The sequence below is a fragment of the Botryllus schlosseri genome, chromosome 12, assembly GCF_051294905.1.
Source record: "Botryllus schlosseri isolate E-star chromosome 12, Bs_hap1, whole genome shotgun sequence".
NCBI lineage: Eukaryota > Metazoa > Chordata > Ascidiacea > Stolidobranchia > Styelidae > Botryllus > Botryllus schlosseri.
Window position 1 is genome coordinate 24,169,713 of NC_137247.1, and position 27,553 is coordinate 24,197,265.

General features: G+C 39.2%; 2 protein-coding genes and 1 non-coding gene across 4 annotated transcripts in view; 1 reads left to right on the forward strand and 2 right to left on the reverse strand.

Moving 5' to 3' along the window:
* Window positions 1–27,553, reverse strand: part of LOC145452069 (tyrosine--tRNA ligase, cytoplasmic-like) — a 539,006-nt gene that overhangs the window by 263,782 nt on the left and 247,671 nt on the right. The gene's annotated exons all lie outside the window — the stretch shown is intronic.
* The window catches only part of LOC145452077 (single-strand DNA endonuclease ASTE1-like), a 173,125-nt gene that overhangs the window by 68,024 nt on the left and 77,548 nt on the right, over window positions 1–27,553 (forward strand). The gene's annotated exons all lie outside the window — the stretch shown is intronic.
* On the reverse strand, window positions 235–316 carry Trnas-aga (transfer RNA serine (anticodon AGA)). Its single transcript has one exon. It is a non-coding gene; the product is annotated as a tRNA-Ser (tRNA).

Consider the following 27,553-nt stretch of genomic DNA (forward strand, 5'->3'; position numbering starts at 1 on the left):
ACACCGAACGTCAGTACTACCAGTCAAAAACTCATGTTGTTTTCTCCATTCCTGTCAAGCTGTTACGAACATACAGTTTAAATTAGTATATATTGAAAGTACCATAACTGCTCACGTTCTTGGCAAGTCGTAATCTATCAAAAGAAAGTTTTAGTGTCGGAAATCTTGAAATTCCCGCGGAAATTGTAGGAAATTTGGAAATGGACAGGAGAAAGAGAAATTGTGAACAAGACACGTTGTCGGCAGGATTCGATCCTGCGCGGGCAGAGCTCAACAGATTTCTAGTCTGTCGCCTTAACCACTCGGCGACGACAACTCGAGCCACCAGTAAGCGTCGAACTCATGACCCTGCTTTATAAGACCGGTGCTCTAACCACTGAGCTATGGCGGCTTCCTCTAACTTTCGAGTGGTGATACCAGTGCAGTGGTTCTCAACCGGGGGTCCGCGGACCCCTGGGGGTCCGTGAAGCATTTTCAGGGGGTCCGCGAAGCCTCTAAAATTTGTAAAATGATTGACAAGCTAATTTATATTTTATTTTTTAATTAGAAAAAGCATGGGCCCGTTTCGCTTCATAATAGCTAAAATGTTAGGACTCACATCATTTAAATGGTCGTCTGAGATGAAATATGCGACTGTGCAAAATCATTTTAATTGCCAAGTTGCCAATTGCCTGCTAGTGCAAACATATTGCTGTTTGGAGATAGCAAGTTCGAACAGCCAAACATTTCAGATTTGGAGTTGTCAGTCTCAGCAAGTTAGTAAACAGCCGTTTGAAATAGAAATTCATGAATTTTTTTCCGAATCCGCCCTAATGGAGGAATTGAAAGCTCGCCACGAGATCCATTTTCTCCTGTGATATAAGTAGGTAGTATGATCTCTCGTGACCTGGCAGGGGCTCTTATGGCGGGGTGGCGAGCGGCTGGAAAACCGGGGGTGGCGAGCGGCACTTATTTCTTATGGCGGGGGTGGCGAGCGGCTATTGCGTCTTATGGCGGGGGTGGCAAGCGGCTCTTATTTCTTATGGCGGGGGTCGCAAGCGGCTGGGAAACCCGGGGTGGCAAGCGGCTCTTTTGTCTTATGGCGGGGGTGGCAAGCGGCTATTGTGTCTTGTGGTCGCACGGTAACCCTTTTCAGTATAGGGATCGGTCGCACGCGGCTTCGTTGTTGGCATGTCGTACTCTCAGGTATAGGCTGTGTTGACATGTCGTAATTTCAGTAAAAGGTGTGAAATAGTCAGCCGCATGGTAATGTTTTGGTAATTGGTTTGTCACAGAACCGGCGTAGACGGTGATTCGAATATCAACAATACCAACGGACACAAATAAACACTTCAAATAGGTGTGAAATATTTGTAATATCCTACGAGTGCTCACAAGATAACACATCAGACAGCCATCTCTCGTGGTTTGGTGTTACAGAGGCAGGAATCACGCACAAGTAATATTTTGTCACAGAACCGGCGTAGACGGTGATTCCAATACCGACAATAGCCGCGTTCACATACTAACACTCCAAAAAGGTGTGAAATATTTCCTACGACCACTCACAAGATAGCACATCAGAATAGCCATCTCTCGTGGTTTGATGTTACAAAGATAGGAATCACGCACAAGTAATATTTTGGTAATAAGTTTGTCACATAACCGGCGTAGACGGTGATACCAACAATAGCCGCGTTCACAAAGTAACACTTCAAAAAGGTGTGAAATATATAACAAACCCCGCAATCACTGACAAGATAATGTCTCGGCCATAACCATCTTTAGCGGCTTGGTGTTACAGGCATATCGATCACTCACGCGGTGAAATTTTCGTAAGCAGTTTGGCACAGAGCTTGATTTCACTCGTAAGATTTAAAAAGTAACGAATACCAGACCGCCAGTGTCGGTAACTTGAATAGCGACAAATTGTCACTTATTTCCGCTCTAACCCTAATCCTTTGTGAAGTGAACGCTTATTCAAAAGGGTGTGATATCATTTTAAAATCCAACGACCACTCACCGGATAATGCTTCAGACATAGCAATCCCTCATACCCGCTCACAAGGTAATATTTTGGTAATTAGTTTGTCACAGAACCGGCGTAGACGGTGATTCGAAAACCAACAATTTGACGCTTTCTGGTGGTCGCTATATGTTTTGACACCTCGAACAGTGGCTGACTTTAGTTGCACACTAAGAATTATGAGAATATTCAATCAATGTGTCAATTTGTCAACTTGAAATGAAACTTACTACACAACTCAAGTTGATTCGTATCTGAATGTGTTAATTCGGTACAATTCTAATTATTTTGAGAAATCTTTTGATTCGACCGTAACCTGAATATTACTGACGCCGACTTTCAGCCGCATCGAATTATTCGCACATTCCGCACCGCTGTTTTCGCACTTATAGAATCAATACCAACTATAACTCTACAAGAATCAAGAATCACAAGTATGTGCATTATACAATTATTGTCTTTATCAACACGAAATCAAACTCTTAACAAAAACACACATCTTATCACTCGTCAACTCTATCATGAAAATCATCGAGTCCTTATTATCAAAAATGTTATAGTGCGGCGTCAGAATCCATTCGCGGGATGTACTAGATAAATTTGGGTAATCCAAAATGAAATATCGCGACTTTGACCTAGTCTGAATTGAAATAGATTGACAAACATGACTACCAACTTTCACCCAGTCACATTTTGAAATTATACGCATATTGATTTGAAACAAGTCATGAAATATTACAACTCTATTCACAGTTTTCCGTTTGTCAAATAGAGTTTCAGAAATTACTATCGCGATATTTTGATGTGTGACTACACACAATCAAGTCAATCAATGAAATAGCACCTGTTGTAAACATTTCTTACTTGACAACCACTTGTGCATACCGCGATCGAGTTGCGACGTGATGAGTTGAATCGGAATATTTCAATCTATTTGTCGAAACCTTGAACAAGCTGTCTGATTATTTTTTGTTGCAATTGAGTTAACGGAAATAGTATTACGCATCGACATCTTACCATCTTGCCATACTCCAAAGAGTCAACAAGGAAAAACCTTGCCAAGTAAATCCGTTTGTAACTCACCCAATCAACTCAAAAAGCATCAGTATGAAAACACCCAAGCATACACGAGTCCACACAATCACTAACACCTAAAGTCCGTAACAAGCTCGGCTGTATTCATACCCCTACGACGCGTCTATTTTCAACTGTAAAAGTCGTTACTATTTTGCAAGACAAAGTAATTACTACTCGATATATTTTGTAAGACAAAAGTAATTCCTACTCGGTGCAGGTGACTTGAGGTTAACATAATATATTGAGTATACGAGATTTGAATGTCTGACCATCGTAGTTTCTTACAATCGAACGGAGGTGTTATATCGAAAATTATCGTGATGTAAACATAAGGATTGTCACATCGATTTGACATATGGGATTTTGTAATGGTCTATCATGACTTGATTATCAAATTATTTGCGTTAATTAGACCCGGCGTTGTGGTAAAGGTTATTATGACAGCAACAAACTTTTCAGTACCGTTGTTATCAACATATTGAGTTGTAAAATTATGCGTGTCTGAAATGTTCTTGAATGGAAAATTATTCAACCTTGGTACATATCACCCTGAGTATCGCGGATATCAGAAAATATTTTACAAATGTAATTGTCTCCACTAACCAAGACTAAAGATGAAACAGCAATTTCCTTTGTTAAACAATAACCGGTACAATACTTTATCATCGTAATCAGCAGTGAGAATTGAAACACTTTCGCACATTATCCGGTGTCAAGATATCACACTGGGTGAATTTACATACAGCCGCTTGATTAATATTTAATCCATTCGCACCATTTCACATACTTTGATCATTACAAAAGTAAATTGGAATATGTTTGCTAGATGCATTCAATTCACGTAGAAATGTCTGGTACACAACATTCGTAATATCAAGGAAGTACTTGCTACGCTGTAATTCACTTAACGTGTTTTGCATTGTTGTTCAATTGTAGTATTGATTGTTTTTTGAACCCCCAAATAATAATTCCCGACATGAAACCAAACCGCTGAAAGTCGTTACCATCACAACGAAACAATTTGTACGATGTTTGTCAAATGCATCCTATAGTTAGGTGTACTAGAATTATTTGTGTAACACATACGCCGACAATGCAATCGAAAATTTTTCCGTTGTCATTCGCTAAAGTAAATGTCATCACAATACTCATCAAGCTGTCATCTGTAAATCAAGTTACATCCAACTTGTAACTGTATCGTTTAACTACCGGGTTGCATCAGTTTGCTATTTTTGTCATTTAGTGACTGCTGAACATACCAAACGATACACATTCACTTACGAAATACTGTGTTGGTCGTAATTTCCATCATCGTGATAATCGAAGTAGGCTACATTTGTTTCGAGTTCACAACAACCAACTACTTTTCTATGACCCGATATATTTTTGACAAGTTATGCTTAGAAGATTGGTGCATCTCGCGAAAAATAATATACCACTCATATTGATACTGCTACTCCATCGACCGGTATTTTCAAACGAGTCGATTTTCAACCGAGCAAAATTTATTACTCGAGTTGTCCTGCTTACTATATTTAAGTGTAAACTCACCCGTCTTTCAACAACAAACAATGATAAAAAGTACACAAGCAAACACAACAAGTTTTACTTTTGTAGGATACTAATTATTATTCCACGCATCTCATTTCATACTAAGTGTATATGAAAGATGTTCATGGTACACGAATATATTCGCTCATGCTACGAACATACGCAATGATTGGTGACGCTTTCACACTATTTCGATTTAGTGTAACAAAAACAACAACAACAATTTTCACTCTCTTGACTTATGAAAACAACAGACGAACCTTCATTCAATATTTTGTTTTTTTGTCAACTAGTTACTTTTTCATGAGACCCCCACTACTCTTACAAAAGTACGAAAGATATTTACATCACACAAAGTAATCAACTTTACTCGATATTCCCATGCTACGAACCTGTACAATGATTGGTGACGCTTTCAAACTGTTTCGTTACCTCAAGACATTTATTGTCTGAATGGTTGTTCATGTATCTTATTAATCAAATAGTTCAACACACAACAATAGTACGAACAGAAACATCAGAGTTGTTTACACAAAAGTTTGTATGCGTACAGTATGCGAATACCATGTGTAAGTCGAGCGCAATTGCGGTATCCATCCAAGTTTAGTTAACACAAATTCATTACAACGGAGCCGCGTAAACTTTCGTGAAAGAAAAGCATACCCAATTCCCGAGGGTTCTGTCAATGTCATAACAATAAACCAGATACTCCAACAACAGAGTACATATGTTTTCCAGTTACGGTGCTTACATCTTACACACAAATCAATCTACTTTGCTAACGAAAAGTGGTGAGTCATCATATGGTTATCTTCACTAGTAAAACATACTATCATACAAAATGATCGTTATAGTTTGCACACCAACGGTACATCGTACAAGTAACAAGTCTCGAGGATCCAGTTACTCAAAAAACGTGAAAGTATTTTTACGCCAAGTCGTTATGTTGACGAAAGCGTCTATTGTAATATCATGATCGATTTGCATTCGTTGGTCACAAACTGTCACTACTCTAAATAATTCTTTTTCACTCAAACACAAACGCATACTTGTCACCATTCGTTTTCATCAAGTACGAGTTCAAGAAACTTACTACGACATGAATTTTTATTTTTATGTTGTGTAAATAGGTAATAATTATTTCGAGTAACACTATATCAACATCATCGAGTTGTGCTAATAGATTTACATGTGGTCTTGTGGTTTTCGTCGGGACATACAGCACGAACTAACTGTAGACTCCTCTCTGTTGTACAGCTACTCGGTAATCGAAATGCATTAACATGTAAACAACGATCTTGTTTCGTCACACCAAAAATATGTTCACTGTCGCGATACTCCGCACAAGACGTGCATAGCCTTTTCACACTCGTGATAGTATACCAACGTCAAGCGATAACGTTTAACAAGACCAACGACACTGAACCCACGACGTTTACCTATGTAAAATTACCACTTTCACTTGCCAGTCCGTCGTTTACCCGACTAAACATATTATTTTCCTTTGGAGATCTGACGTTTACCCAGAGTAAGAAACCATTTTCACTTGTAAATATATTTTTTCCTTGGCTAACAAACCTTTTTTCACTTGGAAAGATATTTTTTCCTTGGCTAACAAACCTTTTTTCACTTGGAAATATATTTTTTCTCTGGTTAACAAACCTTTTTCACTTGGAAATATATTTTTTCTCTGGTTAACAAACCTTTTTCACTTGGAAATATATTTTTCCCTGGGTAACAAACCTTTTTTTCCCTGAGCAACAAACCATTCTCACTTGGTGGTCCGTCGTTTAGCCGAGTAAAATTATCATTTTCCTTTGGAGATCCGGCGTTTACTAGGGATGGTGTGAACCTCTGAAAGGTTCAGGTTCGTGTGAACGTGAACCTTTTTGAAAGGTTCTGTGTGAACACGAACGTGAACCTCATGACGTCACGTGACGTCATATTGCTAATTTAAACCCCATATTTCAATTAGGTGATTGCCTATATTAATCTACTGTACACGATACCGAGCGACGACTCGGGGCCACATAATAGCTCAGTACTTAAGTACATATTGACGTTTGAAACGTCGCCAAATGTATCAACTGGGGCAATCAAATGATATAATAATACCATAAAATCAGTATCTTGCGTCGCTTTGCCAACAATTTCGACCTGATCGGACAATGTATTCGGCGTCTGAGTATTGCCACATGGATATTGAGCAGAGTGTAAAATGGGTTTCTATACTTGCTACCGATTAACAAGTTATACAGCAGTATAGCCAACACCCCAGTCGCACGGATTTGGTTTTTATGATACAGTTTACATATGTACTCAAGATTGACCCCGTACGCCTGCTAGATTTTTACATCAGAAGACGATATCAATCTCATTGATTGGTTGAATAAGGATCATTTGCTGACAAAATACAGTGTATTTCGCTCTTGATGTCATGTGATTGCGGGTCAAGCTCACAGCACAGAGACACTAAATATGCACAAACGGAAGGCTGGATATTTCGAGCAAACTTTTGTAACAATACAAGTAAATTTTTGAGATTGTCAAGGGCATGCAATGTGCTGGTATACAAACATCGATCCACAGACATTATCATAGCCGGTAGTTTTGATGTAGATCGAATGTCACCTGATAACAATGTCATACCAATAAGACACATTGCAATGACTCTGAGTCCGCGCCATTACATCGATATTTCGACACCGTTCACTGATTTACTCGATGGTTTTATCGCGTTGTAACATTACAAGATAGTCATGACCCTATCTTCGGACAGACCACCCAGACCAATTGGATACATCGATCAATATCCATCGTGTTCTCGACATCGAAGTTTTCTGCTGAGACTACAGCGTTTGATCTAGGTGAACTATCGAAGTACGGTGCTCGAAATGATTGCGATCAGTCTTTCAGTCACGATGAATGGATGTCGCTACTCCTACATAACGACTTCGGATAAGATCGTGAACAGTGATTCTGAAAATCTCGGACTGATACTGTGATCCAATAAGGTGTGTTTCTGTGGAATCTGCAATCGTACACCACAATAGAACACTACCTCGTGATTTCACACGCAATCATAAAACACATCATCGTAAGGGTTTGTCCAGTTTCGAAACGGTCATCACCACAAGAGACCGGTATCATTTTGAAACGCCATCGTCACAAGGCTATTGACGTCGATTCAGTTGGGCATGTCAATCCGTTTCGCAATCCATCGTTTTTCGAGTCCCTGCACCATAGTGTTACGACACAGGCAAGAAGCGTCGGTGGAAATAATAAAACACAGAAGGCACACTTTGGTGTTATTTGACATGGATTTTACACCCGACGAACCTCATATTCGAGCGATGCATTTGAATAGCGATTGTATTATTGATGTCCAGAGAAAAGAAATGTATCGATTTATTGGTTTCGTACATATCCAGCAAAAACCAGGGTATATGATTGTGCACGGTTCGCATATTTGACTGTGAACACTCTATTGGTATATGCTGTATAGTTTACATTCACCGTCGTGCGAAGACCCATGTTACGGTTTCTATGTTTGTGTGTCCGTATGTCATGCTTCAGATTGACTCAGAGTCATTGCAATGTGTCTTATTGGTATGACATTGTTATCAGGTGACATTCGATCTACATCAAAACTACCGGCTATGATAATGTCTGTGGATCGATGTTTGTATACCAACACATTGCATGCAATGTCTCACACCTCCATTTACGCGAATACTTGTGTGGGCAAACAAGCGCTACGTATGTCTGGATGGTATTTTTTCGTGGAATCACAGGGTGTAACATGTTTACTTTGAATATTGTTCATTGGTTTATCGATTCAGAGTTGATATCCGGATCCGGTTACATACTTTATCATTTCCGATTTCAAACTGAATGTCGAGACATACATTGACCAATAAAGACACAATATAGCAAACATGCCGGAGGAAAACTCAACCAGGAATTGTTATCGCGATGGGTGACATAAATCCAACCGTTTTCCGAACACCGTTATCCACATACCATCCGTCGTCGAGGAGGTGTTTTATTCAGACATTTTGACTCTGGAAAATCCAAAGCACGAACCCGGACATCACAGAACTATCGCAGCCTATTGTCCAATTTTCCAAAGCGTGCATTTCGGTGTACAAGAGTATATTGTATGTGGTTAACCGATGATATTGATGTGATACGACCGATGGGGTATACTCTGAAACCGGTAGTCTGTGTATATTTCCGTCACTGTTCGTTGTAACAATATACAAAAATATCAAATTGACCGGTGTGGTTGTCAGTTTTCAAAACGAAAATGGTATTGTTACCCAGGGAAAAAATGTATTTCCGAGTGAAAACGGTATTGGTACTCAGTTAAATGATAGTTTCCAGACGAAAAGGGATTGTTACCAAGGAGAAAATGATTAGTTACTCTAGGTAAAAGTATTTTTCCAAGTGAAAATGTATTGTTACACTGGGTAAACGCCGGATCTCCAAAGGAAAATGATATTTTTACTCGGCTAAACGACGGACCACCAAGTGAGAATGGTTTGTTGCTCAGGGAAAAAAGGTTTGTTACCCAGGGAAAAATATATTTCCAAGTGAAAAAGGTTTGTTAACCAGAGAAAAAATATATTTCCAAGTGAAAAAGGTTTGTTAACCAGAGAAAAAATATATTTCCAAGTGAAAAAAGGTTTGTTAGCCAAGGAAAAAATATCTTTCCAAGTGAAAAAAGGTTTGTTAGCCAAGGAAAAAATATATTTACAAGTGAAAATGGTTTCTTACTCTGGGTAAACGTCAGATCTCCAAAGGAAAATAATATGTTTAGTCGGGTAAACGACGGACTGGCAAGTGAAAGTGGTAATTTTACATAGGTAAACGTCGTGGGTTCAGTGTCGTTGGTCTTGTTAAACGTTATCGCTTGACGTTGGTATACTATCACGAGTGTGAAAAGGCTATGCACGTCTTGTGCGGAGTATCGCGACAGTGAACATATTTTTGGTGTGACGAAACAAGATCGTTGTTTACATGTTAATGCATTTCGATTACCGAGTAGCTGTACAACAGAGAGGAGTCTACAGTTAGTTCGTGCTGTATGTCCCGACGAAAACCACAAGACCACATGTAAATCTATTAGCACAACTCGATGATGTTGATATAGTGTTACTCGAAATAATTATTACCTATTTACACAACATAAAAATAAAAATTCATGTCGTAGTAAGTTTCTTGAACTCGTACTTGATGAAAACGAATGGTGACAAGTATGCGTTTGTGTTTGAGTGAAAAAGAATTATTTAGAGTAGTGACAGTTTGTGACCAACGAATGCAAATCGATCATGATATTACAATAGACGCTTTCGTCAACATAACGACTTGGCGTAAAAATACTTTCACGTTTTTTGAGTAACTGGATCCTCGAGACTTGTTACTTGTACGATGTACCGTTGGTGTGCAAACTATAACGATCATTTTGTATGATAGTATGTTTTACTAGTGAAGATAACCATATGATGACTCACCACTTTTCGTTAGCAAAGTAGATTGATTTGTGTGTAAGATGTAAGCACCGTAACTGGAAAACATATGTACTCTGTTGTTGGAGTATCTGGTTTATTGTTATGACATTGACAGAACCCTCGGGAATTGGGTATGCTTTTCTTTCACGAAAGTTTACGCGGCTCCGTTGTAATGAATTTGTGTTAACTAAACTTGGATGGATACCGCAATTGCGCTCGACTTACACATGGTATTCGCATACTGTACGCATACAAACTTTTGTGTAAACAACTCTGATGTTTCTGTTCGTACTATTGTTGTGTGTTGAACTATTTGATTAATAAGATACATGAACAACCATTCAGACAATAAATGTCTTGAGGTAACGAAACAGTTTGAAAGCGTCACCAATCATTGTACAGGTTCGTAACATGGGAATATCGAGTAAAGTTGATTACTTTGTGTGATGTAAATATCTTTCGTACTTTTGTAAGAGTAGTGGGGGTCTCATGAAAAAGTAACTAGTTGACAAAAAAACAAAATATTGAATGAAGGTTCGTCTGTTGTTTTCATAAGTCAAGAGAGTGAAAATTGTTGTTGTTGTTTTTGTTACACTAAATCGAAATAGTGTGAAAGCGTCACCAATCATTGCGTATGTTCGTAGCATGAGCGAATATATTCGTGTACCATGAACATCTTTCATATAAACTTAGTATGAAATGAGATGCGTGGAATAATAATTAGTATCCTACAAAAGTAAAACTTGTTGTGTTTGCTTGTGTACTTTTTATCATTGTTTGTTGTTGAAAGACGGGTGAGTTTACACTTAAATATAGTAAGCAGGACAACTCGAGTAATAAATTTTGCTCGGTTGAAAATCGACTCGTTTGAAAATACCGGTCGATGGAGTAGCAGTATCAATATGAGTGGTATATTATTTTTCGCGAGATGCACCAATCTTCTAAGCATAACTTGTCAAAAATATATCGGGTCATAGAAAAGTAGTTGGTTGTTGTGAACTCGAAACAAATGTAGGGGAGATGTGGTACCGATGGATCACTGGGACCGAAAATACTTTCAAAATTCTCTATGCTAATTCCATGATTACACTCCGTGCACTTGTCCACAATTGCTTGCTGGCAAAATCTTTCCTCACATACAAAAAAATTCGACGTGCGCGAGCTATGGGGTGTCTCACAGATGTTTTTTGTTTTGGGGGGTGTAAAGTAAATTTATATCGACATATACATTTTTCTTTGTAACCTTCAACATGAACAAACCAGCAATCATTTTTATTGTGAAGTGCAGGGCTTGTATCAGGCTATATAATGGCACCTATTATTTTTTTCAGTACTTTCCTTGAGTGGAATTTTTTTCGATTCATGTATAAAATTCGTAGGGTGGGGACCGATGATACAATAGCCAAATCAAGCAAAATAATCAAGCATACTAATCATAAAACAAATGAAACATGCCTACGTACAGAAAATCTTTATGTAATAATTGCATATGATGTTTTATCGCTATAACGAGGTGTTTGGAAGTCGCACTGTCGATTTTCGCACAATATGTATGCACCCTCAAATTTATAAGTCCGAGCCTAAATCGAAACGTGATTTTATGACAACATTTGAGTTTATATTTATTCTATTTCTTGACGGTTGCGATCAAACATTCTTCTTTGGCCTACTGTAGCTTAGATTATAATACTGAGCAAGAAAAGTTGTCACATCTGAGGTATTTAGGGTATATGTGTCATAGGTCCCCGGGTCGTGTGCCATTGGACCCACCGGGTGGGGACCGATGACACGTTCGAGCAACAAATTTTGAACGTTCATAAATATTTTTTGAAAAGACGGATATTCATGTATATGTGCGCGATAGGTAGAGCTTGTATCAAAGTGCTGAGCCAGCAAAAGACCTGTTGTTTTCAGCTGAACATTTTGGGGCCAGCGATCATTTTCCAATTTTTGATCCATCGGTACCACATCTCCCCTACTTCGATTATCACGATGATGGAAATTACGACCAACACAGTATTTCGTAAGTGAATGTGTATCGTTTGGTATGTTCAGCAGTCACTAAATGACAAAAATAGCAAACTGATGCAACCCGGTAATTAAACGATACAGTTACAAGTTGGATGTAACTTGATTTACAGATGACAGCTTGATGAGTATTGTGATGACATTTACTTTAGCGAATGACAACGGAAAAATTTTCGATTGCATTGTCGGCGTATGTGTTACACAAATAATTCTAGTACACCTAACTATAGGATGCATTTGACAAACATCGTACAAATTGTTTCGTTGTGATGGTAACGACTTTCAGCGGTTTGGTTTCATGTCGGGAATTATTATTTGGGGGTTCAAAAAACAATCAATACTACAAATGAACAACAATGCAAAACACGTTAAGTGAATTACAGCGTAGCAAGTACTTCCTTGATATTACGAATGTTGTGTACCAGACATTTCTACGTGAATTGAATGCATCTAGCAAACATATTCCAATTTACTTTTGTAATGATCAAAGTATGTGAAATGGTGCGAATGGATTAGGTATTAATCAAGCGGCTGTATGTAAATTCACCCAGTGTGATATCTTGACACCGGATAATGTGCGAAAGTGTTTCAATTCTCACTGCTGATTACGATGATAAAGTATTGTACCGGTTATTGTTTAACAAAGGAAATTGCTGTTTCATCTTTAGTCTTGGTTAGTGGAGACAATTACATTTGTAAAATATTTTCTGATATCCGCGATATGCAGGGTGATATGTACCAAGGTTGAATAATTTTCCATTCAAGAACATTTCAGACACGCATAATTTTACAACTCAATATGTTAATAACAACGGTACTGAAAAGTTTGTTGCTGTCATAATAACCTTTACCACAACGCCGGGTCTAATTAACGCAAATAATTTGATAATCAAGTCATGATAGACCATTACAAAATCCCATATGTCAAATCGATGTGACAATCCTTATGTTTACATCACGATAATTTTCGATATAACACCTCCGTTCGATTGTAAGAAACTACGATGGTCAGACATTCAAATCTCGTATACTCAATATATTATGTTAACCTCAAGTCACCTGCACCGAGTAGGAATTACTTTTGTCTTACAAAATATATCGAGTAGTAATTACTTTGTCTTGCAAAATAGTAACGACTTTTACAGTTGAAAATAGACGCGTCGTAGGGGTATGAATACAGCCGAGCTTGTTACGGACTTTAGGTGTTAGTGATTGTGTGGACTCGTGTATGCTTGGGTGTTTTCATACTGATGCTTTTTGAGTTGATTGGGTGAGTTACAAACGGATTTACTTGGCAAGGTTTTTCCTTGTTGACTCTTTGGAGTATGGTAAGATGGTAAGATGTCGATGCGTAATACTATTTCCGTTAACTCAATTGCAACAAAAAATAATCAGACAGCTTGTTCAAGGTTTCGACAAATAGATTGAAATATTCCGATTCAACTCATCACGTCGCAACTCGATCGCGGTATGCACAAGTGGTTGTCAAGTAAGAAATGTTTACAACAGGTGCTATTTCATTGATTGACTTGATTGTGTGTAGTTACACATCAAAATATCGCGATAGTAATTTCTGAAACTCTATTTGACAAACGGAAAACTGTGAATAGAGTTGTAATATTTCATGACTTGTTTCAAATCAATATGCGTATAATTTCAAAATGTGACTGGGTGAAAGTTGGTAGTCATGTTTGTCAATCTATTTCAATTCAGACTAGGTCAAAGTCGCGATATTTCATTTTGGATTACCCAAATTTACCTAGTACATCCCGCGAATGGATTCCGACGCCGCACTATAACATTTTTGATAATAAGGACTCGATGATTTTCATGATAGAGTTGACGAGTGATAAGATGTGTGTTTTTGTTAAGAGTTTGATTTCGTGTTGATAAAGACAATAATTGTATAATGCACATACTTGTGATTCTTGATTCTTGTAGAGTTATAGTTGGTATTGATTCTATAAGTGCGAAAACAGCGGTGCGGAATGTGCGAATAATTCGATGCGGCTGAAAGTCGGCGTCAGTAATATTCAGGTTACGGTCGAATCAAAAGATTTCTCAAAATAATTAGAATTGTACCGAATTAACACATTCAGATACGAATCAACTTGAGTTGTGTAGTAAGTTTCATTTCAAGTTGACAAATTGACACATTGATTGAATATTCTCATAATTCTTAGTGTGCAACTAAAGTCAGCCACTGTTCGAGGTGTCAAAACATATAGCGACCACCAGAAAGCGTCAAATTGTTGGTTTTCGAATCACCGTCTACGCCGGTTCTGTGACAAACTAATTACCAAAATATTACCTTGTGAGCGGGTATGAGGGATTGCTATGTCTGAAGCATTATCCGGTGAGTGGTCATTGGATTTTAAAATGATATCACACCCTTTTGAATAAGCGTTCACTTCACAAAGGATTAGGGTTAGAGCGGAAATAAGTGACAATTTGTCGCTATTCAAGTTACCGACACTGGCGGTCTGGTATTCGTTACTTTTTAAATCTTACGAGTGAAATCAAGCTCTGTGCCAAACTGCTTACGAAAATTTCACCGCGTGAGTGATCGATATGCCTGTAACACCAAGCCGCTAAAGATGGTTATGGCCGAGACATTATCTTGTCAGTGATTGCGGGGTTTGTTATATATTTCACACCTTTTTGAAGTGTTACTTTGTGAACGCGGCTATTGTTGGTATCACCGTCTACGCCGGTTATGTGACAAACTTATTACCAAAATATTACTTGTGCGTGATTCCTATCTTTGTAACATCAAACCACGAGAGATGGCTATTCTGATGTGCTATCTTGTGAGTGGTCGTAGGAAATATTTCACACCTTTTTGGAGTGTTAGTATGTGAACGCGGCTATTGTCGGTATTGGAATCACCGTCTACGCCGGTTCTGTGACAAAATATTACTTGTGCGTGATTCCTGCCTCTGTAACACCAAACCACGAGAGATGGCTGTCTGATGTGTTATCTTGTGAGCACTCGTAGGATATTACAAATATTTCACACCTATTTGAAGTGTTTATTTGTGTCCGTTGGTATTGTTGATATTCGAATCACCGTCTACGCCGGTTCTGTGACAAACCAATTACCAAAACATTACCATGCGGCTGACTATTTCACACCTTTTACTGAAATTACGACATGTCAACACAGCCTATACCAGAGAGTACGACATGCCAACAACGAAGCCGCGTGCGACCGATCCCTATACTGAAAAGGGTTACCGTGCGACCACAAGACACAATAGCCGCTTGCCACCCCCGCCATAAGACAAAAGAGCCGCTTGCCACCCCGGGTTTCCCAGCCGCTTGCGACCCCCGCCATAAGAAATAAGAGCCGCTTGCCACCCCCGCCATAAGACGCAATAGCCGCTCGCCACCCCCGCCATAAGAAATAAGTGCCGCTCGCCACCCCCGGTTTTCCAGCCGCTCGCCACCCCGCCATAAGAGCCCCTGCCAGGTCACGAGAGATCATACTAACTACTGATATAACCTCTAAATACCTTCAATATGAGATGCTAGATAGCAATAACTATAGGCTAGACATGATATGTTCATCAAAAACCCACACCGGAAGCTGCCGTCGGGCGCGTTAGCCGTAACTATTACTTTCGCCACCATTCGTGGGAATAGATTTTTGGCACTCATTCATATCAAATCGAAGGCGCGAATTTTCAAGACGATAATTACAGCTGGAAAATTTCCTTCGAAATAATATAAGTCTACCCAATTTCTACACATAGTGAGCTGTTATTCAAGAAAAGTCATTTTGTGGCTGCTTATCACTAGTCTACATTTACTATTTCCACAAGACAGTTGAAGGTTGCACGATAATTGAGCTAATTTCGAACGAAAACTTGAGGGGGTCCGCGGGATCCGTGACGGTTCAAAAAGGGTTCGTGAAGACAAAAAGGTTGAGAACCACTGTACTAGTCTTTTTCGCGAGCTCTCTCATTTATGACGTCTCAAACCACACGAGACATACAGCATATAATATCCGCCGAGTTTATCCATCGCAGGGGTGGCCAAATTTTTAGGCCGAACGGTCACATGATACTTACAAAACATTGCGCGGGCCACTTGAATGTTGATTAGGGTTACCATACGTCCTCTTTTAAGAGTATTTGTCCTCTTTTCTTAAATTTTTGAAAGCGTCCTCGGAGGACGCCCAAATGTCCTCTTTTTTGGGAACTTACCTATTACCTATTTTTTGAAAATTGTGGTTAAATGTATGTTAACATTGGACTGACATATAGGAGATCAGCACTCAGGTAACGGTTAGGTGGTTCTTTCGTGAGCTGAGCCAACCACCGCAAAACCTGACATAAAGTCGTTACTTCGGGAGTCGAGCCGGAAAGTTGACTTTTTTTGCAGTCAACCAACTATAATCTCGGAGTAAATTTACCAATTTTTCTGCGGTACTGTTAGTCGGAAAAATTTGAAAGAGTGATTTCCAAAATATGGTAACCCTAATGTACATGTCATTCAGTCCGATGTCCGATAGGAGCGAACCGAATTAGGTAACGTTAAAAATAGGCCTTACATTACCTCGCATGCAATTCGGTAGCAATTGTGCCGTGAAAACTGTGTGGACAATGTACACATGTCCTAGCCGCGCCATGCGTGATTTTTTTTTTCAAATTCAATGAATGAATTCCATCAACTGTTAGTTGCATATATTGTAGGTCGCCTATGTACACCGCTGGGTTCATTTGGTCAGGACGTGAATAATCGGCGCTTGGACATATCAATATCGAAGATTTCAGTGAACATGCGTCTATTATTTTGTGCAAAGGTTTCATCGCCGAAGATCTTTCTGTGACTTGCAGACGCGAAGGACATGTCGCATGTTAAACGACACGTTCTCTCATAATTGCGAATATAATTAGACTCAATTCCGAAAATTACGCGTATTATTAATTTTCAGGAGGGGGCACCAATACTAAAAGCAAAAAGTAGAGTGACATTGAATCGCGCGAAGTGGTAAGAAAAATATCAAGACAAAAAATATGCCACGAAATATTCTACTTTTTAGTTATATACGAAGATCTATAGGAAAATGTGGATGGCCCCTGGCTACGAAAACGCATTGGAACTGATATTTTAATCATGAACATCCTATAATTCGCAGCCAGGCTAATCAAATTTCGGTTGGTCTTCCAAGTTCACACTAAATCACCAGGGTAAATAACAAATAATTTCGTGAATTACATCGCGGGCTACTCTTTGGCCACCCCTGATCTATCGGCTCAAGTTGAAGTTTATTCAAAAAATTTCATCATTTCAAAAATCTGAAGGCTGCGATACAATAAAAAAAGGAAGGTGCCGAAACGAGTTGGAGTAGTCTTTGAGATAAGACACTCACCTGGGCCTAGACGATCTAAATAGGAGGCATGTACACTGAATGAAAGTAACAGAAGATAATATAAAATGATAAGCGACAAAATCAGTTGGCATGTGACGGATGGCGAGATCGATACGTCAGGTCGTGGTCCGGTAAATGTTGAGGGCTGACTATTATTCAGTTAGAAGAAATTGCTTGTATTTCGACTTGAATGTGGACATGCTCGACGACTGTCGGATAGCGGCGAGATCAGGTCTTGTATACTTGATGGAGCGAAGAGCTTTCGCGTCGATCACATGATACTCGGACGACAACGACGCGCTTGTGTTGTACTTATGCACTTCTGATACGGAGGTAAAGAAGTCATTGAAATTTTCGGGGCAGTGACCACAATGGAACTAATACATAAACTTGGCGATTTCTAGTTTCCGCATATCTTTTATCTCTAGGAAATCCAATCTTTTGAGCAGTGATATGTTGGACGCTCATCCCGGCCACAGAGGGGCCTGGCTATGATGCGGAAAAAGCGACTGATTTTGAGCTCAGATGGTTACCGAACATTCACAACATGGGCGTCTTAACACTAGCGATCACGCGCAATTCGGGAATGTCGATTTCACGCCATCTGAGATATAAATTCAATCTACGGTTACCCCTGACGAGTGTCAGCCGAAAATATTCGGTTTCATTTCAATATGAATCTACTAATCAATTGTATATTGAAGTTTTGTACCCCCAAGAAGTTGTTCATATTCCAAAGTCTAAAAAGTCAGTGGTTCTGCATGAAAATTGTTGAGTAGGCGTGAAAGTAATAAAAACTACAATCGCTTGAGTAATTAGTGCGAAGTAAAATCTATTTGAGTACTCCGCCTGTGGTTGTCTGCTTCCTGTCTCAAACGGACCGAAGACTATCTCTCACCAAGACTACATCGTTATGCAGTATTTTACTGTGAGCCTTCATCGTCATCAGAACATTCATTCCTATATCCAGGGTTGCCATACCGTCCTTATTTCTAAGATTTGTCCTTATTTTGAAGGGTCACGTCTTAGAAAACTTAACTGTCCTTATTTCTAAGAAACGTCCTTATTTTCGACTTGCGTCCTTATTTTGTCTTTTTTCAACCACTACTGAACTTCGATCGTTTTTCTCTGGTATCTGTATTGCATATTATTCTAAAATTATGCTTTCGCGTCGAGATTTTATGACATTATAACTGAAAGGAACTCTCGTGACGTACACACCACAAGATTGAACTTTTAAGTGGTGAGATAGCTAGGGAGTGAGTGGTGGTGTAGCAATTTAGTCTATACCAAGCTACCACACCGGACGTCATTTTAGCAGTAAACAGCAGTGCCAGGTTCCTGCTGTTTTTGGTCTACGGCAGAATAAGCTCAAGCTGTGGGAAAGGCAGCATTTATTGTGTAGTGAAAAAAGGCGCAGTGCAGTCGACACATAGGTTAAAAAGTAATAAAACTAGAAATCATGGATAAATTTATCCAAAATATATTGCACTTGATGCGCATACATACAGTTTTGGCTACTACTAAGGCTCAATATGATTAGTTAAAATGAGCAGGCGTAATAACGTTTTTTGCGACGATCATGAGATTCCAGCATCACAAATAAGTTTTCTTCGGCCAGGACCAAGACTACAACCATTGGTATTGGAGTTCTTGCTCCATACGCTCAAAAAATGATTTTGTCCAGACCTGGTGCACGGTCTTTTTCCATCTTGGTTGACGCCTCTAATCACAACGAGGTGAAGAAGTTGGTTTATCACCGTACGGGCAAGACCAACGTATATATTTTTGTGTGTGTGTGTGGGGGGGGGGCTGACGAAGTGCTGTTTCGGCCCTGAGTGAAGGTAAATCTAGACCTGAGCTGTCGTGACATCTATAAAGAACTTTGTAATAACAAGGAGTTGCTGGAGTAGATTGTTTCTGGCGAAAAGTATGGAATGTGATATGCCACGGCTAGTATAAATACAAAGTATGTACAAAAACGCGTTTTCATGCTAATTTAATTTTTCGACTGTCCTCATTTTTTGGTCCATGTCGATGGCAACCCTGCCTATATCTATGTGCTATAACCGTTGACCGACGACGATTTAAATTATTACAACCATTCCATATCGTATACGTAGATTGTGTTGGGTGCAAATCGTTCGCAGGCTCATACTACATGTTTTTCCGAAAGTATTTACACAATTATGACTTAATTATATATTATATATAATATCGAGTATTATGTCTATTGATTCGAGTCGAATGGTGAAAGATGGTTTTTTGAGAACTGAAATCGTACGCTTCATGCAACTAAGGGCGGAAATCACAAAGTTGACTGATCCGGAAGAATGCTAATCATGTGATTACAAACTACAAATCGGGACTCATTGTAGGTGGAGATCGTAGTGTTAGCTGATCCGGAAGACTGTAATAGGTAGAATTATCATCATCGCAAAATGAAATTCGTGCGTAATCAGTAATGTACATCTAAGCAACGGATTGTAGAATATTGATTGATATATCTCCCTGCAATGGTGGGTACATAGTTCGTTAATTGTCTGATTGTTTAGTGATGCCATTGCCGAGGAGACAATAGTCACGGTCATTATAGTAAATAGTCGCGCGTAGGAATATTACGCAGTGTACGCAGTTTCTATAGATATCTATTATATAGTTTGTTGCTATTTGTTAAATCATGAGATTGAAACTAACTTTGTGTGCTGCGATCAACCGGTTTCCTTAATCCTGAGTTGTTAAATCCTGATGAGCACGATAATCGAATTTATCGGTAATCCAACTTTATGATCACCAACCTATGAGTTAATTTATCTACCATAATTATAGTTTCAATAATATGGAAGCCTTGTAACATCGATTGGTCGTATCACAGCGTACCAAACATGTATTATAAAGCTACAAATTATCTTTATGTGATGAACAATTTGCATTGTATTGTATTGTGGTAGGATAAAATAACATACTCGAACTTTCCACATATTCATACAGTCATGTCGTCATAATGAGTGATACTCATTACTCGACTCGACTCGGAGAGTAATACTCGCTTCAGAATCGAAACACTCAGGTACTCGATATTGCCATCCCCAAAGTAATGGCCAGACACCAAACTTAACTTATGGTGGACGGCGCTTTAAAATGACGCTCAGACTTATCTGATACCTTGTTTGCCCGGTTTACATTCCTCCGAGGTCGTATTTTCTTCTATTTTGAACCAAGATTTTCATAAAAGAGCAGCCGATAGCATCCGCCTAATTGATATGCTTTGAATCGTCATTGGTATTTAATTTTCGTCCTAAGAGAATAGGTAATTGACCTTATAGGGGTCGCGACCCCAAATTCGGTAACCCCTGTCATAAACTGAAAATTTCGTACCGGATCTAGCGATGCCAGCACGTATGCGAAGAGTAGAAATATTTTAGGGTACTACATTGTTCATTGTAGCAGGGATTGTGAGCAAAATATGTTGTCGGTGGGATTCGAACCTGCGCGGGCATAGCCGAACATGTATCTACTTTGCTGCCTTAACCACTCGCCCAAGATAACTCGAGCCACAAATGAGGATCGCAGCCGCGAACCCTGGTTTTTCAAGAGCGGTGCTCTAACCACTGAGCTACGGCGGTTGCCCTCCTACTTTAAATGGTGATGCATATGCATACTACTAAACTGCCTCTATCGCAGGGGTGTCCGTCCAGCCTTTTTCGCCAAAGTTTTGGTCATATGGTTTATATTTGTCCTATAATTACTAATTATTTGAACAGATTCTTGGAGGTGCAGAACTTCTTTATACAATTGAATAGTATGTATATTCATATTGAAATAAACCAGCATGTCCCTAGATTCATTAGAACAGGCTCGGTTCAAAGCTCACCCTTAATTCATCCGCTAAAGATTGATGCGGAACAATCAAAGGCCATAAATTGTGCCATTGGCCAACACTTGTTGGATAATCCCGCCTGTGCGAAAAATTATCTAGACGACAGGTTTCGCATACTCGGAAAGGGTCGTTCACACTTTCATTTGTGTGCCTTGAAGTCGACTTTTATGAAAATACACCAGCCAAGGCTGTGTCAACAAAAAGAATTCGTGTATTATCTAAAAATATTACATTGAACGCTCTCGTATTCGACATTTCATGCTGGTGACGCCATATTTTGTGATACGATTGTTGATATACAATGTTCTTTCGAATTCTCCACTAGTTGCTGACGATTACCCCTGACGAGTGTCAGCCGAAAATATTCGGGTTTATTTCAATATAAATATACTATTCAATTACTAACTACTAACTACTCACACTAAATACTCGAATCATAGATATGCTTATTATCGCTTTTTGCAATTATAAGAATAACAAGCATACCAAGAGTACAGCCAACGAAGTTTTCACCACACGCCAACATTCCAATGTGTAGTTTGTCACGGTTTTTCTGTAACAAGATATTGACGATGTAGCAATGTGCAGCGAGTTCAGCAAACCACTGACCGATATTAGTCATCTCAAAGGAGCACAAGGAACACAAGTATGTACTGCTGAATGATGGGGTCACGAAAACTGTCCTCCGCTCTCTCTCAACTCTCTTCAGACTCAAGACAGGCCATTGGAAGCTCAACGTACACCTACACCGTATTAGGTGCCATGATGATGGACTATGTGAAACCTGTTACAAGGAGGTATCGGTCGAAAACTTCTTGGTTCAGTGCAGCAGATACGACGACCATCGAACTTTCAAAGAACTCTTAGAGGAGCCACCGATCAACTACGCATCTGTTTTGTATTGGACAATTTATTATCTGGTCCCAGAATGTGCCTAAAAGCAGTGGAATTTGTAAATTTCACAGGACGAGCCATCTGATTGTATGACAATATGAACTATATGATGGGCCCTTGAGTCATGGTGCGAAATGACTTCGTAGTCGGTGCACCAATTTTCCCCTCATCCAATCAACCAACCTAACATTATCGATTCTGGGCATTTTGTAATATTCATTGGACGTTATCCGGCAGTGATTCAAAGTCAACGCGCATGCGATTCACGTCATGGCCGTCTATGCGTGATTTTCGTTACGCGCCCAGTACTTTGACAGAACGCGTTTCAGTTAAATTAAGATAGAACCCAACAAAATATATTCAGGGCCATCAATAATATCTTTTCACGTTCTCCCACGGTGATTCAAAATCATGTGCGTGCAATTCACCTAATGACTTGAAAAAGCCTATTGCATCACTCATGACTTGCCTCGTGCAGGTATATATTAATTAGGGATGGTGTCAACATGAGGTTCACGTTCGCGATCGGTGGGTGAGCCTCAGAAATTATGAGATTCACAAACTAACCTTGGTCGATTCTGCACTGTTAACCTTTTTTATGTATTACAAATTTCCACGTCATTATAACGTATCTTTGGATGAAATTCTTTGCTTTTCAACTCCGCACCACTCTCCCCAAGGCGCTGGCAGCATGAAAAAAAAAATCTCCAAGCACCTTGCCTATAATTCAAAAATTATTTGCTGAAATGTTCGCTCGGAATATTCAGCTTTACGTGTGTGAATCTTTGGTGACTCTCTGCTGTGAGCTTTTCCCGCAATCACGCAATAGCAAGAACGAAACACACTACATGTAGGAAGTCAGTGAATTGTGCTTGGTCAACCAACCAATCAATTGGTATTACATTGACGAAATTAATATAAAGAATGCATCAATGTCTTAAGGTTCGCGTTCACACGAACCAGAACCTTTCACACCATCAGTAATATTAATACTAATGAGTGATTTAATGCACTGCAGACAGTGAAAAGGAGTATTGAATTTGATAGGCTACTGATTTATTATTGAGCGATAGTTCGAAATAGAGTTATTATTTGCGAAATATTAGACCCAGTATACAGAGGATCCTAATCAATGGTGGGATTCACATATTTTGATATTGAGGGTTGAGGTTAAAAATGTGATACTAAACCAGGGGTGACCAATAGCTACGAGCGTAGAAGGAAATTTGTGCGGCCAAATACACGTAATTCAATTAGCATGTGTTGGCGGCCGTCGACATGCAATTTGAATTTACGAATTGAATCACGATTTCTTGAAAGATTTCAATTAATCTTGAAGTTTTCTTCGCGCTGGGCCCGATTCAATGTGACTTGATTTTTCTACTTTAATATCGCAGTGCTCTTTGCAATCAGACACCCATAGTACAGATGCGAACAGCATAGGAAAATGATGCACCTCATATTGAAATACCAACTCGGAATCTTGTGGTCCTCACTACACCGACAATCCTCATGGTCAAGAGGTCAAGAAATAACAGCATGCAACAAAGTGACTAATAACAATTGGCCCACCCGAAGATGCATCATCATTGATAACTTGCCCTAAATTTTCGAAAACACCCCTTCCATCAACTCTACCGGTGAATCGGATCACATGGGCTGAAAAAGGATACATGTTTGATAATAATATCTAAAACTACTAATATAAATGACGAAATTCATTAGTGAATCTTTAAAAAAATCGCGCATGGCGCGACTGTGAACAGTTCCTTGACATTACCTGTGACCACTCGCGATTTCGGTGCCTATAGTAAGCCTATATCATTGGATATATTAGTCCGGAGTTCACCAGAAATGAACATAGACAATTTGACATGGGTAATTTGGCGTTCAGCTCGTTCATTACGACAATGACCTGGAATGCAGCCGTAGGCTACATGAGTAGTCGAAATGCGGCCGTGAATGGCAAAAAAATTGGTAACCATTGTATTAAACCTCCGCAGATATGATTGATTAACATATGCAGTGGTATCGTTGGCGTTGCATGTTAAACAAATCGTGTTTTATAAAATTTTGCCTAAAACCTGTTTTAGACAAATGAATCTGCCCCTCTCTACCACATTGGCTGCTAGGATTCACTGTTCTACAAGCATTGCGGAGAATTAGAAACGGTCGAACACTATATTATGACTTGCTTACATCCTACTGAGATAAGAAGAAAGATACAACCTATCGTCCAGACACAGAACGTCTCATTCCAGCTATATAACCTTGTAACGGACAGCAACATTACCGCCGACTTTATACAGGAATCAAAGCGTCAGATCTACCTAATCATTTATATTGTGTAAAATTCATATTGTGAGATTTTGTTGATCATATTGGTCAAAATGACTCAATCAGCGTGGTGCAAAAAGCCTCTGACGCGAAAAGCATTACTAAATGTTTTCATACATAATAACAATAATAAACAAATGAGTTGAAAACAAAATCCAGTTTTTACGTTGTTTAATTATGCCAAAATTGTTTACATACATGTTGTATGAGCGTACGGACGATTTGCACCCGCTATAGTCGACGTAGGCAATACCAATTATTCTGAATCTGTGGTACGCGAGACGTTTCTGTGTGGTACGCGAATAGTTCGGCGGTTTTTAATTGCATTTAGTCTACAATTTGCTTCCCGTTACATTGGGCAAGTCCACCCTAAATACAAGATGTAAAAAGTACTTCACTTGTGCAAAATTGCTCGTTGGTGTTATTATCGCAGCAGATTCATAACAAAGATTACCAAACAACTGGTGGGATCGGCTAACTAGGCCACTGGAGCGTAATGAACTAATTCATAAGTATGGTAAGCAGGATAACTTTTTACCATGTCGAAATGAGCCCAGAATATAGACCGTTAGTATGGATTCATTTCAACCGAAAATTAAGTAGAATGTTTTTCACGGTGTGCGTTTTGAATGAAACTTTCCTACGCGGCCATGAAACCCAGCCTGTTAGAATGACACATTGATTCGGAACACGCAAAAAGGTTGAATCGAGGTCCCAGCCTCAACACGGAAATATGAACAAGGGTGTTCGCCCAGTCTCATGTCCAGTAAGTCCAAGAGCCCGAACTGTCTAATTGAGTCTAGACATGATCTCGGACGTTCTGTGATAAAGGTTGCATTTAAAACAAGTAGTATTTGAAAAAAATGTGTTTTTTTAAGTTGTAAAATAATGCCCTAATTGTGTAAATACTTTTCAAAAAACATGTCGTATGAGCCTAAGGACAATTACCATCCGATTTAGCCAACATATATCGATATGGGATGGTTGGAACCCCTAAATAATCAGTTTAACAGTTATAGACTATAACTTATAGTCAGGGTTGCCATCGACATGGAGCCAAAAATAAGGACAGTCGAAAAATTAGATTACCATTAAAAGCGATTTTGTACATAGGCCTACTTTGTATTTATACAAGCCGTGGCCTATCACATACATACTTTTCGCAAGAAACAATCTTCTCTTGCAACTCCTTGTTATTAGATAGTGCTTCATGGATCTAGGTTTAGCTTTACTCGGGGCCAAAACAGCACTTCGACAGCCCTTCGGGGCCCCATGGACAATGTTACATCTAATTTTTGACAAGTCTGCGCACACTCACCAACTCACTGCGCTGACCCTTGCACAACAGTGCGTAACGACTAAAAAAAGTTCATCACTTCGGATTTTTTGTGCGCAACTCAGATTTTCTGTGCGCAGAGACCGTGTCAGCACTGGGCATTTGCGCAAGTGCGCAGCTTAGAGGGAACATTGCCAATGGACCAAACTTCTTCACCTCGTTCTGATATAAGTCAACCAAGATAGGAAAAGGCTATACATAAAGTTTAGACAAAATCATTTTTGAGCGTATGGAGCAAGAACTCCGGTAACAATGCTTGTAGTCTTGGTCCTGGCCGAAGCAAACTGCTTTGCGATGTTTAAACTGGGGGAAATTGCTTTGAACAATTGCGATGTGGCATCGTTGTAAAGGAATGATTGTTGGTGTTTGACAGTATGGAATGCCCAGGTAGCAGCTGCCTAGCAGTCTGTGGTCGTTGGTGTTGATCGACTTAGATTATTCATCGACTGGCTCGAATCAAGCAATATGACACACTTCTTGTGTTTTCGGGTATCTGGTGTGAGTTGAAACGTGGTAATGCTGTTTACTTTACTAAGTTGACGTCCGCTGCGATAGCTTTGTACAGCCGAAACTACTATACCTACCACTCACTGCCCGAGCTATGTCACCATTTAGAAGTCAAATCCTGTGATATGTATGCCACGGGAGTTCTTTTCATCTATGATGTCATAAAATTTCAACGCAAAAGCATAATTTTATAATATTCTGCAACACAGATAACCGAGGAAGTACAGTAATTGGTGAAAATAAGACAAAATAAGGACGCAAGTCGAAAATAAGGACATTTCTCAGAAATAAGGACAGTTGCGTTTTCTAAGACGTGACCCTTCAAAATAAGGACAAATCTTAGAAATAAGGACGGTATGGCAACCCTGCTTATGGTACAGATATTTCGTAAAAAGTGCTAAATTTACCCTATATACTTTCAATTGTCAATGTCCGTATGCTATGACTTCACAATTGAATATTCGTGACATCATGGCCCTAAAAACATGAAAAACAAGTTTAAAACAAGAGCCTTGTTTTACACATGTTTGTTTTGAATTGATTTTTGTTTCAAATGCAACCCTAGCTGTAAGTAATGTTATACCCGGAATATACAAATATACAATATTGTGCAGAAGAAACTATTATTACATCAATCACGTTATATTGTGTTTTGTTACATTGAATTGGTGGTATTGCAAGAAGACTGCTCAGTGCTAATCCTAATGACCCTATTGTATATGATTAAAATCGGACTGATTCTTTATAGCAGGGGTGGGCAACCTTTTTGGTATTCACGGCTGCATTTCGATTACTCATGTAGCCTACGGCCGCATTCTAGGACGTAGTCGTAATGAATTAACTTGGCGCCAAATACCCATGTTCAACTGTACAATTGTCCATGTTCATATTCGGCGAACTCCGGGCTAATGTATTTATTCATGTCGGCCTACTATACGAAATCGCGAGTGGTCATGTTTTGGACAGTTACTGCGATACGTCATGGTCGCGCGAAGCGCAAAATTGTTTCAGATTCACGAATGAATTTTGTCATTAATATTAGCAGTTT